Here is a 13,678-nt window from a genome sequence, read left to right as displayed (position 1 = left end):
CGCCAAGAGAGATATGACATCATCTGCTCCATGATAACAAGCCGAATGAAGGATGGTGAACCCATCACCATCCACTTGTAGAAAATGCAAAGGTATGTCGACCGGTTACTGAAGCTAAATGTGAACTTCCCCGAGAAGTTGGCAATAGATATCATTTAGCACTCCTTACCATTGTGTTATGATCAATTTCTCATGACATACCACATGAACAAGGAGGAAGTTACCCTCAGCAAGCTTCAAGGATTCCTTAAGACCGCTGAAACAAGTCTTAAAGGAATTTCGGTTGTTACCACTCCTACTCCTACTCCAAACTCCGCCCCTGTCTAGGAAATCGGGAAAGGTAGAGGGAAAAAGAGGAAGAACCCTTCGAAGTGTACCAAGGGTAAGACCCTTGAAGGATCCTCTTCAAGTAGAACCAAGAAAGGTTTCGTCACTCCTTCTTCTGAACAAAAAGTGGCTAAATGCTTCTATTGCCATGAAAAATTGCACTGGAAGCGGAACTGCCCAAAGTACCAACAATATATTAAGGATGGGAAAGTAAAACCCACCCATGTAGGTATTTACACAATATTGTCTAATAACTCACCCTATTCTAACTCTTGGGTCCTTGATATAGGTTGTGGAATTCACATATGTTATGATTTGTAGGGACTAAGAAGAAGTGAGTATGTGGAGCATGGAAAGATAAACTTGATCATGTGGAATAGGAAAGCTTCACCAATCACCAAGATTGGAGTTTATTCTTTGTTGCTAAGTGGTGGGTTTACATTAGATTTGAATAGATGTTGTTACTCGCCTGAAATGGCAAGAAATATTATTTCCTTTCATGCTTTGTACAAACAAGGTTTTACCTTTTCTTTTGATAATGAAGTTGGTGGAATAAATGCTGTCTTTAATAATGTTCTTTATTTTAAAGCATTACATTGTGTGATGTGTATGAAGCAATGTCTGTTGTAGATAACCTAGGATATAATGTGTTGCGTATTGATTCTTCTAATGATAGCTTGGATAAAGCATCATTATGGCATTATCGTCTTGGACATGTAAGCAAGAAACGCATACGTCAAATCCAAAATGATGGAGTCTTGGAGTCATTTGACCTAAAGTCAGATGATAGTTGTGAATCATGCTTACTTGGAAACATAACAAAGTCACCCTTTATTGGTTCTTGTGCAAGGGGTGAAGGTTTGTTGGATCTAGTGCGAACAGATATGTGTAGACCCTTCAAGACTGCCACAAGGGATGCTAATCGTTATTATGTGACTTTTACAGATGACTATAGTAGATATGGATATGTCTTCTTAATCAAGCATAAGTCAGAGACTTTTGGAAATTTTAAAGAGTTTAAACAAGAAGTCGAGAATCAATTGGGCAGGAACATAAAGATGCTTCGATCCGATCGAGGTGTTGAGTGTGTTAGTACAGAGTTCCTCGGCTATCTTAAGGAATGTGGGATTGTCTCACAATTGACACCTCCCAAGACACCACAGTTGAATGGTGTGGCTGAGAGGTGTAATCGAACCTTTTTGGATATGGTTCATTCCATGATGAGTCGAACTTCTCTACCAATCTTATTCTCGAGGTATGCCTTAGAGACTTCCGCCCATATCCTTAATATAGTCCCAACAAAGAAGTTGCCAAAACACCTCACGAGATGTGGACTGGAAAAGTTCCTAGTCAAGCCCACATAAAGATTTGGGGTTGCGAAGCGTTCGTGAGATGCGAGAGTCACGATAAGCTCGAACCTCGAAGTAAGAGGTGTATTTTCATCGGTTACCCACAAAAAGCCTATGGTTACCTCTTCTATAGACCCAGTGAGAATGTGGTCTTTGTATCAAGGAGGGGTGTCTTTCGAGAAAGAGAGTTCGTAAGCCATGGAAACAGTGGGAGGGAAATTGACCTTGAAGAAATTCAAGAGTCAAGTGGTGAAGGAACCTCAAACCCAAGCAATCAACCTAAGGAGGAGACTCTCGTTGATCCAATTGATGAGTCTATACCTCTGAGGCGTTCCACAAGGGTTAGGAATGCACCTGAGCACTACTATGGTTTCCATATTACGGCGGAAGGTGAGACACTTATCAGTGATGAGACACTGGTAAGTCTGGATGAACCCACTAATTATGCGGAAGCCATGGTAGGCCCCGAGTCTGCCAAATGGAAAGAGGCAATGGATAGCGAGATATAGTCCATGTATGACAATCAAGTTTGGAACTTGGTTGACAATGTACCAGGTCGTAAGACGGTTGGGTGCAAATGGATCTTCAAGAAGACCGACATGCATGGTAATGTACACACATATAAGGCGCTACTGGTTTCAAAGGGATTTTATCAAACTATGGAAGTTGATTATGATGAGACCTTTTCACCAGTAGCAAAGATTAAGTCTATTAGGGTCCTGTTAGCCATTGTTGCATTTCATGATTATGAAATATGGCAAATGGATGTCAAAACCGCCTTCCTTAATGAAAGTTTGGGTGAAGATGTTTACATGTGTCAGCAAGAGGGTTTTTTCAGTACAAAATACCCTAATTGAGTGTGTAAGCTTGAGAAATACATCTATGGATTGAAACAAGCACCTCGCGGATGGAATCTTTGTTTCAATGAGAAAGTCAAAGAGTTTGGCTTTTCGAAGAGTGAAGATGAATCTTGTGTATATGTCAAGGCTAGTGGGAGGATAGTTAGATTTTTGGTACTGTATGTGGATGACATACTACTCACAGGAAATGACATCCCAACCCTGCAGGAAGTGAAGTCCTGGCTTGGGAAGTGTTTCGCTATGAAAGACCTAGGAGAAGCTGCGTATATTCTAGAGATAAGGATTCTGAAAGATCGGAGTAAAAGACTTATTGGATAAGGCGATGAAGAGGTTCAACATGTAGGATTCCAAGAAAGGAGAGTTACCTATCCAAAGTAACACCAGATTGAGTAAGACTCAGAGCCCGAGTACTGAGGTTGAAATAGCAGAAATGAGTCGAGTACTGTGACATCCCCATTTTCACGACCAGAAAAGACCGATTTGTTTATGCTTTGTTTTATAAAATCAGAGTAATCTTTTAAAGAAAACAGTTGCGGAATTTGTTCCCAAAACAAAATATGATGAAAATTATCAAAGCATATCTCGAAGAGAATGTATTTTCATCTAATAACAAAACCTTGGGATGTCATGTTCCGATACAGACATATAAGCATAAACAGAACTTACATTTAATTACACAATTGATTTATATCTCCTTTAAATCTCTCTGTGAAATATATCTTCGTATTAATACCTGTGATACAAAGAAAACTGAGTGGGTCAGGCTTGGGAGCCTGGTAAGCATATAGGGTTTTCAACCCACAATAATATAATTATTATATTTAACCATCAAACAATCAACTCAATTACCCATCCCTATTATCTTCTTTATTTCTTAGGATTTTACCCTATGAATTCAACTACCCGTCATTCATTCATTCCTAAGGATTGACCTAAGGAATTAGCACAAACTTCCATTGCTACATAAGGTGCATCTCCCAACATTATCCTTTAAGCGCCTCTGCCAGGATTACGTCATACACTATGAGGCGCGACTGCTAGGTTTATGACATTCTCTTTTAGGCACATCTGCTGACATTATCCTATAAGCGCATCTGCCAGGATTATCCTATAAGCACATCTACCAGGATTACGACATTCACTACTTGGTGCATCTACCAATATTATTCTTAAACGTATCTGCTAGTATTATGATATTCTCTAATTGGTGCATCTGCCAATATCATTCTTAATCATCTTTCATACCTCATCGTTTTATCACATACCAACTATCTCATCAACCCATGTTCTACCCAACATATTTGTAGATATAAAATACATATACAGTTTAATTCATTTAAAAACTATATAAAACATCCATCCCACACTCATTTCAAATAAACAACAATATATAAACACATAGCACGTATTTTATAACAAATACTTCATATCTATGTGTTAAAAGAAAGTAACTACACACTCACCCAAACATATACTTAATACAGTCAAACAATACTTGTATTATACCCGTGTTTATGAAAGGGACTATACACCCACACATATAAACAACTTTATATTATACACATAGCACGTATTTTATAGCAAATACTTAATATTTATGTGTTAGAAGAAAGTAACTACACACTCACACGTATAAACAACAATATACTTAATACACTTCAAACCATACTTGTATTATTATTGCGTTTATGAAAGGTAGTATACACTCACTTGATCAGAAGATAATCGGACAGCACTACGACTTGCAAAAGTAGTAATCCTCAGCAGATGTGGAAGATCTCTACAAAAATCGAACATTTTGCGGGCAGAGTTTCGGCTCCGAAACCGCACTTCTCGGGATCTTCGGGATCTCGGGACTTGCTTCGGGACTCGGGAATATTACCGAGGCTTCGGGGTACTTCTGGCACGCAAATCGATGCAAAACGGGAGAGAGAAGAGAGAAAATAGCAACCCTAAACGGCTGGCCCTTCAAATCTATTTATAGGGCAAATTTGGCCCTTACCACGTCGTGGCAACCTTTTTCCACATCGTGGGCTTGGTCGTCACTGCATGCATCATCCCAAGTTGCTTCTGGGGGCCTCCCGGAGGTGTCAGGACACTTGCCACGTCGTGGCACTGCTTTCCACGTCATGGCCTCTGACAGTTTTGGGGTTTCGCGCCCCGAACTTCATAAATTCATAACTTTCGCATACGAACTCCGTTTTCGACGTTCTTTATATCGACGCGAAGGTGAGATTATGCTATACAACTCTCGTTGAGACTCCATTAGCTAATTTTCACTTTATTTTTAATATATTGTAAGTATATTACTTATATATTATCTATAGTAGGTCGGGACAGGAAAACTCCGTTCGAAATTCATAACCCCTTCATTTGAACTCCGTTTTCATCTGTCTTTTTATCGTTGAACTACTATCGAATAAATCTTCAACTCTTGTTTAGATCACTAAGGATAGATATCTATCTACCTTAAGTTCACTATTTACGTCGCGTTGGGTCGTGCCGGTTTTGTCGCAAAAATTCGACATGTCATAACTTCTTCGTTATAACTCGGATTTTGGCGTTCTTTATATGCATGGAAACCTTGTTACATATACTACAACTTGGTTAAGATTAATCATTTTAAATAATCTTCCATCAAAAATTAATTTTTTGATGCTTATCATCTCTAAATTGACTAGCCCGGATCTACGGGCGTTACAATTATCTCCCCCTTAGGATGATTACGTCCCGGAATCATCAACGAAATAGGACTTGCATACTGATTCCACACGTTATCTCTTCATCCTTGGTAATAACCGTAACTTGTATGTTTCCTCGATAGAGTATTTAACTCTATGGTTTTCTTGACCGCAGACGATGCCCAATCTTGCATCTGCTTATCGTACTATGTTGTACTTTCAATCGTAACGTTCAAGTTACCAAATAAGTCCTCATCGTGAACTCCTTCTTCTTCTCAGGATAAATTCTTTTATTTATCTATTGTAACAGACTAATGGGTCATGTTCTAACGACCTCTCATCATAGTCAGACTCAATTTGATATGACCACTAGGGTCGGAATAACAACCATCTTACTAGTCACTACCGAAACAAGGGTAATGACACACTTTGAACAAAACGGAATCAGTTACTAGGTTCTTGGTAACCTTGTGACTTTCCCTGATCCAAGTGCGAGTCCTGTGCTTCCGGTAGTATATGCATCTACTATCTTTCACACCTACTCATACTCGTCCCAAGTATTGTCCCGCAGTCGACCAATTCACCATACAAGAAAATCAGACAATCATTCAACACATCAGTTAGCAAAACTAGGGTTTATATTAATTCCTTGAAACGATTACACAAAAGTTCAAGTTCACCCTATACTATGCCTCTAATAGGCTACATACATGATACTTTTCATATCGCTACTTGATAACTTGATCTTTAGATATAAGATCCTTATTCCTGATTCCTTGCATTGCCATCTGCTTCATCAAGGATCATTTGAAATGCTCTTGCCTTTAGCTTTGGCGGCGCCTCTAGCCTTGCTGCTTGATTTTTCCTTGGTCAGTCTTGCTTGGAGTGCCCCTCTTCGTTACATTCGTAACACCTTTTTGTTGAAAATACATTCATCGGCATAGTGCCCATGCTTTCCACACTTGAAACATGTCACCTCCGCACCACATTTTCCTGAGTGCTGCTTTTTGCACTTATCGCACCACCTTGCCTCATCCCTTCCTCCTCCTCCAGACTTCGAGAATTTTCTTTTCTCATTATAACCTGAAGTTGCTTCTAACTTTCTCTTCTCGCCAACTTCAACCTTACTGTCAGTCCTCCCCTTGATCATATTCTCAACAGACTTGGCAGCCCAAATAGTTGCTTCTAGAGTAGGTGCCTGACGCACTGGCACCGCATACTCCGAAGGGAGTCCCTTTGCGTACCGGTCGACTTTTGTCAGTTCGTCTGGGACGATGCGCAAAGCAAACTCCATCTTGTCTGTGAAGGCAATAGTGTATTCATCCACTGACATACTGCCTTTCTTCAATATCAGAAATTTTGTTCTCCAACTCTAGCAGGTTTTGGGCCTAACAGAACTTGCGCTTGAATTGCACCAAGAACTCTGCCCAAGACAGTTGCAGTGGCTCGTTAGGGCTTAGGATCTTCCCTAGAGTGTTCCACCATCGAACGGCTCCACCTCGGAACTGATGCACTGCATAGATAGTCTGCAACCTGCCTCTGCAACCACAAGTCATGAAGGCTAGCTCCATTTCCGATATCCAATCCATAACTCCGATCGGATCTTCCTTTCCAGTGAAGGTCGATGGTTTGCAAGTCAGAAAATCCTTATACTTGCATCCCATTCCATCATTCCTCCCATTCTGGTTGTTTTGCCTAACTATCGGTGGGTTGGCTTGACCAACAGATCCACTAAAGTGTCCACCTTACGAGTGCCCTTCATTTACTTCGGGCTCTTCCACTTGAATTAACAGTTCTTCACGATTCTGTTCAAGCAGACGTCTCGTTTCATCCATCTGACGATCCAACATCGTCTGAATCATCAATTGTACACCGGCGATTGTTATCGGCTCAGGTGCTGCTGCTATGACAGGTATTTGCTCAATCACTGGTGGTTGATTCCTGTTTTCATTAGCATTTCCAACTCCACTTCTTGTTCTCACCATTTTTTTATCTATACACCGAATAAGGTGAAATTAGATCCTTATTCACGATAGATATTCAAATCATCCTTATCACTATGAAACGTTTACATGCTAGTTCTAATATCGTAGACATACGCTTAGAATCCTAAACACGTAAGGTTTCCAGATCCGGTCGGCAACAGACCATAGATCCGAACAAATAATAGCACCAATATAGCTATCACACAAAACATTTAGCACATAAAAGCGTTTTAGGCATTATTCCTAAAATAAACTAGTGCTTGTGTCAATTTAGGTGTACTACTTAACATATGTTAGACACACTGCTCACAATCATTACTTAGCATTCTAAGTTTAAGTCTAGAAATTTCCAACAATTTCCTAGTTCGTTTAAACTAATGCTCTGATACCAACTGTGACATCCCCATTTTCACAACCAGAAAAGACAGATTTGTTTATGCTTTGTTTTATAAAATCAGAGTAATCTTTTAAAGAAAACAGTTGCGTAAATTTGTTCCCAAAACAAAATATGATGAAAATTATCAAAGCATTTCTCGAAGAGAATGTATTTTCATTTAATAACAAAACCTCGGGATGTCATGTTCCGATACAGACATATAAGCATAAACAGAACTTACATTTAATTACACAATTGATTTATATCTCCTTTAAATCTCTCTGTGAAATATATCTTCGTATTAATACCTGTGATACAAAGAAAACTGAGTGGGTCAGGCTTGGGAGCCTAGTAAGCATATAGGGTTTTCAACCCACAATAATATAATTATTATATTCAACCATCAAACAATCAACTCAATTACCCATCCCTATTATCTTCTTTATTTTTTAGGATTTTACCCTATGAATTCAACTACCCGTCATTCATTCATTCCTAAGGATTGACCTAAGGAATTAGCAAAAACTTCCATTGCTACATAAGGCGCATCTCCCAACATTATCCTTTAAGCGCCTCTGCCAGGATTACGTCATACACTATGAGGCGCGACTGCCAGGTTTATGACATTCTCTTTTAGGCGCATCTGCCGACATTATCCTATAAGCGTATCTGCCAGGATTATCCTATAAGTGCATCTGCCAGGATTACGACATTCACTACTTGGTGCATCTACCAATATTATTCTTAAACGTATCTGCTAGTATTATGATATTCTCTAATTGGTGCATCTGCCAATATCATTCTTAATCATCTTTCATACCTCATCGTTTTATCACATACCAACTATCTCATCAACCCATGTTCTACCCAACATATTTGTAGATATAAAATACATATACAGTTTAATTCATTTAAAAACTATATAAAACATCCATCCCACACTCATCTCAAATAAACAACAATATATAAACACATAGCACATATTTTATAACAAATACTTCATATTTATGTGTTAAAAGAAAGTAACTACACACTCACCCAAACATATACTTAATACAGTCAAACAATACTTGTATTATACCCGTGTTTATGAAAGGGACTATACACCCACACATATAAACAACTTTATATTATACACATAGCACGTATTTTATAGCAAATACTTAATATTTATGTGTTAGAAGAAAGTAACTACACACTCACACGTATAAACAACAATATACTTAATACACTTCAAACCATACTTGTATTATTATCGTGTTTATGAAAGGTAGTATACACTCACCTGATCAGAAGATGATCGGACAGCACTACGACTTGCAAAAGTAGTAATCCTCAGCAGATGTGGAAGATCTCTACAAAAATCAAACTTTTCGCGGGGAGAGTTTCGGCTCCGAAACCGCACTTCTCGGGATCTTTGGGATCTCGGGACTTGATTCGGGACTCGGGAATATTACCGAGGCTTCGGGGTACTTCTGGCACGCAAATCGATGCAAAACGGGAGAGAGAAGAGAGAAAATAGCAACCCTAAACGGCTGGCCCTTCAAATCTATTTATAGGGAAAATTTGGCCCTTGCCACATCGTAGCAACCTTTTTCCACGTCGTGGGCTTGGTCGTCACTGCATGCGTCATCCCAAGTTGCTTCTGGGGGCCTCCCGGAGGTGTCAGGACACTTGCCACGTCCTTGAAATTGCTTGCCACGTCGTGGCCTCTGACAGTTTTGGGGTTTCGCGCCCCAAACTTCATAAATTCATAACTTTCGCATACGAACTCCGTTTTTGACGTTCTTTATATCGACGCGAAGGTGAGATTATGTTCTACAACTCTCGTTTAGACTCCATTGGCTAATTGTCAGTTTATTTTTAATATATTATAAGTATATTACTTATATATTATGTATAGTAGGTCGGGACAGGAAAACTCCGTTCGAAATTCATAACTCCTTCATCTGAACTCCGTTTTCATCTGTCTTTTTATCGTTGAACTACTATCGAATAAATCTTCAACTCTTGTTTAGATCACTAAGGATAGATATCTATCTACCTTAAGTTCACTATTTACATCGCGTTGGGTCGTGCCGGTTTTGTAGCGAAACTTCGACAGGTCATAACTTCTTCGTTATAACTCGGATTTTGGCGTTCTTTATATGCATGGAAACCTTGTTACATATACTACAACTTGGTTAAGATTAATCCTTCTAAATAATCTTCCATCAAAAATTCATTTTTTGATGCTTATCGTCTCTAAATTGACTAGCCCGGATCTACGGGCGTTACAGGTACCTTATGCTTCCGCTGTAGGCTCGATCATGTATGCTATGAATTGTACTCGTCCTGATGTGGCCTTTGCCTTGAGCATGGTCAGCAGATACCAGGGGAACCCTGACAAGGCTCACTGGACTACGATAAAGAATATTCTCAAGTACCTTCAGAGCACTAAGGATTAGGTCCTTACCCTCAGTGGGAGTGATGACTTGAGAGTTGTAGGGTATAGTGATACTAGCTTCCAGACTGATAGGGATAATTTCCGCTCTCAGTCAGGCTGGGTCTTTACCTTAAACAGAGGAGCAATTACTTGGAAAAGTTCCAAGCAGGAGACAATGGTTGATTCAACTTGCGAATCAGAGTATATAGCAGCAAAGGAGGCGATATGGCTGAAGAACTTCATTGGAGACCTTGGAGTAGTAGTACCAGCTATAAAGGAGCCTATGGAAATTTTCTGTTATAGTGAAAGTGCAGTTGCCTTAGCAAAAAAACCAAGGGATCATGGGAGATCCAGACACACACTACTAGAAAAATAGCCTTTTACGACGCTCAGACGACGCGCAAATGTGCGTCAAGGAAGGCCCTGTCATAACGAGAGATGACACGCTATTGTGCGTCGTCTAGAGACGACGCGCATTTATGACACGCAATGTGTAAACAGCTGTCAAGAAAGGTCATGTCATAAATGAAGATGATACATATATTTGCGTATCGTAACTTTTATTTTTTTTTTTTAAAAAAAAGTTATTTATAGATTTACGTAAATTTACTAATTTTCAAATTACATGACACATTTAATGTCTCATCATATAAAATAAAATCTCATATATAAAAAATAAAATAAATTGCACAAATTATTATATCATACAAATGATCATTCAAATGTTAAACAAAAGTAATACATTGCTAACATGAGTTATACATTCCTATAAAACTAACAACCCACAGTGACCTTAATCTAGATCGAGGTCGACTTGGATCGATGGCGACGATTGAACTGCAAGAAATATATAGATCAAATTGCTTAACAAGTGATAAGTAAACAAATCCATTAGGATTTAAATCAATTTTACTTACTTTGATCTTAAAACTTTGGGAACTAGAAGACCAAATTGCTTAACAAAATCAGCAAAAGCGTTGTTGGTATGGTACCCTGTACAGCTTATACGAATTGCTTCTAGAACCTCCTTCATGAAGAGTAAACAAAAGAAACTTCAAATATGATTCAGGAATCTTTATAAAAGTTCAAACATCATTATATGCAGTCTACTCACCCCACAACATAATTGATGAATGATGTTGACATTATCAAAGAGTAACATACCATTTCATTTTGAAGATTCCCAGAGATCCCATATCTCTAATATTGATGCCATCTCTCTAGCACCTGAGTCAAGGGGCATGTTGACTCTCCCCTGAAAATTAAAAAAAATATATCAAAACTTTTAATACTCTTCACTCTAAATAATGTTAAATTGTTACCTTGTTTGATCTTTTGGATTGATTGCTTTCATGGGTGTGTCCAACAGCATCTGAAATAACCTCTTCGATGTATGAGAAGGTGAAGAATTGTCCATGTCATCTGACATACCAGATGAAGCTCTTGATAAGTAAACTTTACCACTCATATCCAAAAAACTTCTCAGGTCCATAAATATTACCTGATATGAATTGATTGCTACTTTGAGGCTCGAAGGTTTGAATCTTCTGGTGCAAGTAACTTAAACAATGCCAAAGATTCCTCAAATTTTTCGGATGCTGTCAATTGTACAATATGCATTTTGATACAAGATTTAGGCACTGGTAAAATTACATAAATGGCCATTGCTCTTGTAAAATAATTGTAGCATAAGGCTTCTAAATAAGACGAGGCTCATTACTAATGTGCTCCATAAGGCTAGGCTCTAAATTCCTTAACTTCTCTAGAAGTTCACCATCAGGACCACATAGTGCATCCATGTTGTAATCATAGTTAAAAAAAAAAGTTAATATGAACAAAAGTTACAGAACCATGTTTGATTTAATTTTTTATTGAAAACAAGAGTTAATATGAACAATAAGGTGAGGCTCTATTATATGAAATGAACCATTAGGGTTAGTTGAATAGCTTCCTTTAGGGACTCCCCATAACACAGGATTATAACTTTTTATTGAAAAAAAAAAGAGTAAATTTATAATTTTTAGAACAAATCAAATTTTAGAATCAAGAATTAAAGAGCATGAATTAGAATTACCCCCAGTTCTATCCATCCTCATTTTGGATGGCTGTTATGTACTCCTGTTGCTCAGGTGAATCTGGTGGCAGAGATTTGAGCATCTCCATATCTAATATTTTTCATTGCAATCCAAATCATAAAATCATACACTGTAAAATCTGAATAATAAGAAAGAAGGAAATGAAGAATTTTTCTTACCTACAGACACCATCTGATAATTTTTTCAAATGAAGTACACTAGGCGAGTCCTTCAACACAATAACATATAAACTTTATAGCATTTTAAATGTTTAATAAAAAAGGATCACATATTTTTGTATTTTGAACTTGGGTATGAATTAAAAAACCTACCTGAGAAGTGAAGGCAAGATAACCTCCTCGAATTTTTGGATCTACTATAGAGTTGATAATGAAAGTAAGTTATACTTGAGCAGGTATGAAGGACAACGTGACATGTTGTACAATCAAACATTCAACCTGGATCAAGTTGCATTCGCTTCAAAAGGTATTAAAGATGCTCAGCAAACAGTATGTGCCACAATTATCAAGCATTTGCTACAAACGGGATCAAACAAAGAGCTGAAAGGAATGATGAAAACTGTGAAGATACAAGACATTGATGTTAGTATAAATATTATGAATATCTTTCTTTTGATACTTTGTAATTACAGATCATTTAATCTTGTTTTTATGTTTAGAATTTGCAAGATGAAATGATGGACATGATGGATATAAGCAGTGAGATACAAGAATCTCTTGGTAGAAGTTTAGTGTGCCAGATGATATTGATGAAGATGATCTCATGGGTGGTAAGCACAAATTCATTATTATTATTTTTCTTTTTTTAAATGTTAACTTCACTTCATGGAAATATTTAAGAACTTGATGCTTTGGAGGCAGACATGGGTCAAGAAACTGAAGGTGAAGGGGTACCTTCATATATTCAACCTGATAATGAACCCGATCTGGATGCAGAACTTAATATGCCTTTAGCTCCAAGTGGACATGCAGTGCTAGTGAAACCATCAATCAGATGACCTCATTACAAGAATCTAGAGTAAAATCACAACAAATTTCAAGAATTTCAGATACCCAAATTGCTAAAATTGAGAACTCTTATGTTTCACATATGCAATCTAACATCAGAAATGAAGAACAAGAAGTGCATTTAGATACTTCAAGAATATATAGAAGAGAAGAAAAACATGAAAGAATAAATCAGGTGACCTCATTACAAGAATCTAGATTGAAATCACAACAAACTTCAAGAATTTCAGATACCCAAATTGCTAAAACAGTGAACTCTTCTGTTTCTCATACATCTAGCATTAGAAATGAAAAAAAAAAAAGAATTGGGTATATGATTTTTAACACTATTGATTCAAAAAAGTTTTACCTAGTCGAGCAGCATGCTTAAGCATCATTTGTGGTGATATCCCTTTCTGCAAGGTTAGCTTCCGAATTTAACATCATTAATTAGTTAATTAATTAAAGGGTATTTTGGGAAAATCATAAAAAGATAACTTTTTTGGTTTTGTGTTACTAGGTTATGCGTGATCCTGGCGGAATGAGTAGAGGTTCTGGTTTTAAATACTAGGAATAGGAATATCTTTTACAGT

The 13,678-nt window shown here is 37.7% G+C and overlaps 1 pseudogene; it reads left to right on the top strand.

Moving 5' to 3' along the window:
* The first annotated feature begins 11,617 nt into the window (after positions 1-11,617).
* Positions 11,618-13,096, top strand: LOC145014622 (vacuolar protein sorting-associated protein 60.1-like; annotated as a pseudogene).
* The last annotated feature ends 582 nt before the right edge of the window (positions 13,097-13,678 follow it).

Source organism: Lactuca saligna, chromosome 1, assembly GCF_052625555.1.
Source record: "Lactuca saligna cultivar CGN05327 chromosome 1, ASM5262555v1, whole genome shotgun sequence".
Taxonomy (NCBI): Eukaryota; Viridiplantae; Streptophyta; class Magnoliopsida; order Asterales; family Asteraceae; genus Lactuca; species Lactuca saligna.
The sequence above is the reverse complement of the archived record's forward strand: the minus strand, read 5'-3'. Positions and strand labels throughout refer to the sequence as shown.